We start from the raw sequence: 4,463 nt of genomic DNA on the forward strand, positions 1-4,463 counted from the left end.
CTTGCTACTGCCACACCTGTGCCTGGGGGAACAGGGAACGCCCTGCTGAACTCGGGGTACTGCTCAAGGTGCATCACCTGCACTGTGTCAGAGAACTGGGGGACACCCCACTGAAGGTGGGGACTGTGTGAGGTCCTTACCCGCACTCTTCCCGGGGAACATGGGAAACCCTGAAATTCTGCAACCCATCCCACAAAAGCTCAGGTGAGCGGGCGCCCTGGAGTTCACGGGTCTGGGGAATAAGGCCAGTTGACGGACATCGGGCAGAAGAGACTTTCAAGGGAAAAAGAAAACTCACCTGAGCCCCCACACAAGGTCAGCTGCTCTCAGACTGTTCCAGCCTTGGGCTTTAGGAAATGCAATGCTTTTATGCATATCCAAGGCAATTTTAAGCCCCAAAAGGAATGCTCCAAGCGGGAATAGCTTTGCCTTCTTGTCTCACCCATGGAGTGGATAGTGCTTCTCAGACCTTCAAAGCATCCTTCTAGGATGAGCCCATTTGTGCTGCAATCTATATACACATGCTTAGTTCTGCAGGGAAGTGTCGAGGATGGAGAACAGTGCCCTTCCGTGCTGTCGCTGTTGTGAACCAGGAACATTTATTTTTCACTTAAAAAGAAAGCGTATTGTTATTGTCGACACTAAATGAACTAAATAAACATTTTAGAGAGAAAGGAAGAGAGTTTTATTCAAACCCAAGTCAGGACAGCTGCCTGGGAGACACAATCTTCACAAAGAAGGGAGTGCTCCGGGGAAGGAACATTTGGGGCAGGGTTACATATTTGTTCTGCTTTGTTTTACGTACAGAGTTACACATCACGAGGAGGAAGAAGATTCCAGAAAGTGACAGACTTTTTCTTATGTTTTCAGTATGTACAAGTCAGTATGACTTTAATCTTACGGGAGCCACAGAGGTTCTTTTGCGTTCTTACCTTGATGTTGGCAAAGGCATGTTTTGGTTCTCTTTTTCTTTTCAAAGCAGATGGACAATATGTGCTGGGGGCAGAAATAGGGCCCATGCTTTGAGGTTTTGCCCAGTCATTTTGAGCTGGGTAAAATGTTAAAGGAGAGCTTCCATGGGAGGCCAAGATCAGGGCCCACAGATGGTATGACATAAAAATTACTCTTTTCCTTATCATCACTACCAAATGGAGGAACTTGAGACGAAAGCACCTTTCACATAGTACAGAGATATCCAAAGGACCCCTACAGAAGGTTACCTGCTCCATGGTCAACACAGGTAACAGAGGCGTTCACGGTCTCTGGACTCCTCCCCTTGTCCTGCCCAAATCTCTGAAGCATAGAGATCATTTACAGTCAGAATTTTAGAACTGCTAGACATCTTAGAGATGTCTGGCACCATTCCCTTGGACTACAGCACACAACAGAATAGCTCACTGTCACAACACGAAAGTGCCCCTGGATGCACTAAGTTCTTTCTCTGCAAATTTTGCCTCATGGAAATTATAATCCTAACACAGAAACACTACGATGGTTGGGAAGTAAATAATCGGAGGTAAGGGAATATTTTAGCCATCTTTAGAAGCATCGTCTCACTCCGTAGAAGAGGCTGAGTGTTTTTAAATACTATTTCCGACCCTACATCACACTCTGAACAGACCAGAGCCTCCATCAATTAAAAAAGGATAGTTCTTTCAGTCACTTTAATATCAGAAAAATATTACAGTATCTCTATTCCTAGGGATCTTAAGTGTCTTTTTTTTTTTTAAGATTTTATTTATTTATTTGACAGAGATAGAAACAGCCAGTGAGAGAGGGAACACAAGCAGGGGGAGTGGGAGAGGAAGAAGCAGGCTCATAGTAGAAGAGCCTGATGTGGGGCTCGATCCCATAACGCCGGGACCACGCCCTGAGCCGAAGGCAGACGCTTAACCGCTGTGCCACCCAGGCGCCCCGGGATCTTAAGTGTCTTAGTCAAAGGTCTCCACTGAGATAATTATCTTCATGATCATGAAGGGCAGAGGTGAAAAGAGCAGCCGAATTCGTTCCAGTTGGCTACATGACAAGAAAATCCTGATACTTCCTAGGTTTCCAGATCGAGAAGACCAGAGGTAAGAGGGAAATGGTACCCTGTAAGGAAGAACAAGGGATCTGGAGTCAGTTTGGAAATCCCACTTAGGTTTCTACACTAAAATCCTCTGTCCTTCATATCGTCTCTGAGCCCTTGTCTAACTATCTAGAAAATGGGACTCATTCTATCTACACCCTCATTTAGAAGTTTAAGAGGGAGAATGCTACACAGAGCCAGGATGGTGTCTCCCAAGAGCAGGGGCTCAGGAAGCCATAATTACCATGGGGTCTATTTCTTTGCCAGAGAAAAAAACACATGTTGAAACCGTTTTTCTAAAAGATGACTCACAGGATGATTTTCAAACCTTAAGGAAGGTCAAGAAGCTGCTATTGTGTCGTATTTCTCTCAGAAATCGTGTTGTTAGACTGGTGGGGACAATAGCACCATCATCACTAGGAGTGGGGAGCTTCCCATCTCCATATGGCTATGTTGACCCCCTTAACTCAGGGACACCAGAAGGGACAGCTGGACCCCCCCCCCAAAGTACGTGTTGGCAATCATCCCCCAAGCTTATGGCCCAGTGATACACATCTGAAGGGTCTCATGACTCAGGTTTTATTAGATGGTAATAAATGACCTTTTCCCAACAACAGCTAGCCCTCTCAAGGTCCTGGAAGCCTTGCTTCCAGAATTGCTTAGAGTCTTACGCTCTCCTAACCCCTCCCAACTTGAGGGTATATAATGGGCCACTCCTCATGACCACAGGGCAGCTCTGTCTGCCCATGGGTCCTGTCCCCCTGCTTTAATAAACCACCTTTTTGCACCAAATGATGAGGGAGCAGAAGGCAAGCTGAGGACAAAGCAGGAACTGACACCCCGCACCCCCCCCCACCATGGGATGTACATGCCATTTGGGTGCTGGTTTCTGCTGGCTCCGAGTGGAGGTCCCGTGGCCAGAAGCGGCTAGACCAGGGATGTGGAGGCGATCCCATTAGACCCATCAGGAGGAAACCTCACACGGAGTCTTAAGATTGGCAGCCGTGCTAGTCAGTTAGGTGGCTGTCCCGTGCCCATGACAGACGACTTTGTATAAGAACAGCAGTAAAGAGAGGGCATCAAGTTTCTGGGTCTTATTACCATCCCAGCCAGGGGACTCCCTTCCAGCCAAAAGGCAGGCCTTTTCCTCCCCATAGAGTAGCCACGGGCTGGAGGATTGCAGCCTGACCTATCGACATGAAAGGGTTCCAATAAGACCGTACTTCTTGAAGAGTCCCTGAAAGGAGAGGAAAGGAAGTTCTCACCAATTTTGCACCAAAGCTCAGAGTCCAGATGAAAAGACTCAAAGCCCAACGTTCGGGCACCATATGATGAGGTTGTGGAATACAGGTGAGGTTCAGTGGGGTGGAGTCCGGGGCCGACGACCAAGAAAGAACTCCCAACTTGTGCCTTGTGTGCAGCCAGACTTCTGTTCCCTCATCACAGCCCACTGACAGGTAGTTAAAACAAGTGGGGTGATCTTCCTCCAGGAACTCAGCTGCCTCAATATTGATACCTTGCTAAGGGCAAAAGGCAACCTTGGCTTGACATGAGCCCGACCACCAGGATCCTGCAAGTCTTCTTCTACATATAAAAATCCCCTTAGAAACTTCCTTTACCTCTGCCAATCCCCAAGATACATGTTAGCAATCATCCTCTGAACATATGGCCCACTGATACACATCTGAAGGGTCTCATGACTTAAGGTTTCACTAGACAGTAGTAAATGACCCCTCAAGGTCCTGCAAACCTTGCCTCCAAATTCCTAAGAGACTTCCACTATCCCTAACCCCATCCCGACTTGAAAGCACAGAATCAGTCACTCCTCACAATCTCAATGCAGCTCTTTCTGCCCAAGAGTTCTGTTCCTGTGCTTTAATAAAACCACCTTTTTTTTAAAAGATTTTATTTATTTATTTGACAGAGAGAGATAGAGACAGCCAGTGAGAGAGGGAACACAAGCGGGGGGTGGGGGGTGGGGGGGTGGGAGACGAAGAAGCAGGCTTCCAGCAGAGGAGCCTGATGTGGGGCTCCATCCCAGAACACCGGGATCACGCCCTGATCCGAAGGCAGACGCTTAATGACTGTGCCACCCAGGCGCCCCTAAAACCATCTCTTTTGCACCAAAGACATCTCAAGAATTCTGTTTGCTCCTGGACCCCAACATTTTGTTGCAGAAAAATAAGAATCAGGCCGGCAAGAGACCAAGTGACACTCGGAGAAGTAGGAGAACTCGGATTTATTTTGCGCCGGCGGACCCACATGAGCTCGTGCTCCAAATTCTGGGCCCCGGGCAATGGGGTTATAGGGCTCTTATAGGGAAGTGCAGGCAGTCAGGCTCCAAGGGCTATGCTGACGGCTGGTAGGTGGGTTGAAACGGGGGGGGGGGGGGGGG

The 4,463-nt window shown here is 48.1% G+C and overlaps 1 long non-coding RNA gene across 1 annotated transcript in view; it reads right to left on the reverse strand.

Annotated features, from left to right (window-relative positions):
• Nucleotides 1-1,650: 1,650 nt before the first annotated feature.
• LOC103669918 overlaps nucleotides 1,651-4,463 on the reverse strand; it is a 6,091-nt gene continuing 3,278 nt past the window's right edge. The window contains exon 3 of the long non-coding RNA XR_005835894.1: nucleotides 1,651-2,091. This is a non-coding gene — a long non-coding RNA (uncharacterized LOC103669918). The remainder of the gene's footprint in view (nucleotides 2,092-4,463) is intronic.

The sequence above is a fragment of the Ursus maritimus genome, unplaced genomic scaffold, assembly GCF_017311325.1.
Source record: "Ursus maritimus isolate PB19 unplaced genomic scaffold, ASM1731132v1 scaffold_2, whole genome shotgun sequence".
Lineage (NCBI taxonomy): Eukaryota > Metazoa > Chordata > Mammalia > Carnivora > Ursidae > Ursus > Ursus maritimus.